General features: G+C 73.4%; 1 protein-coding gene across 1 annotated transcript in view; it reads left to right on the forward strand.

The window, feature by feature from the left end:
• Positions 1 to 319, forward strand: part of THBS3 (thrombospondin 3) — a gene marked incomplete at its 5' end in the record, with an annotated part of 16678 nt that overhangs the window by 3680 nt on the left and 12679 nt on the right. The window lies entirely within an intron of this gene.

Here is a 319-nt window from a genome sequence, read left to right on the forward strand (position 1 = left end):
CGGGAATGGCCCCGGACAGCAGGACCGCACTGAGGCCATGCCCACGGTGCTGGGCGTTGCCCCCGGGCAGGGAGGTAGAGGTGAGGCGTGCGGGACAGCCGGCCCGGCCCTGGTCCCCATCCCGCACAGCCTCAGGGAGCAGCGAGCTGGCGCCGTCCCACCCTCGCCTCCCCCCTGCCTGGGGGCAACAGCCCGGCACCGGGGTCCCGAGGCGCGGAGGTGGCTCTTCCCGTGCCCTTGTCGAGAAGCTCCTTGCCCAGCGTCACGGGAAGGACAGGGCAGGGCGGGAGCACCCGCGGAGAGCAGGGAAATGCAGGAC

The sequence above is a fragment of the Pygoscelis adeliae genome, unplaced genomic scaffold, assembly GCF_000699105.1.
Source record: "Pygoscelis adeliae isolate BGI_AS28 unplaced genomic scaffold, ASM69910v1 Scaffold484, whole genome shotgun sequence".
In the NCBI taxonomy this organism is placed as follows: Eukaryota; Metazoa; Chordata; class Aves; order Sphenisciformes; family Spheniscidae; genus Pygoscelis; species Pygoscelis adeliae.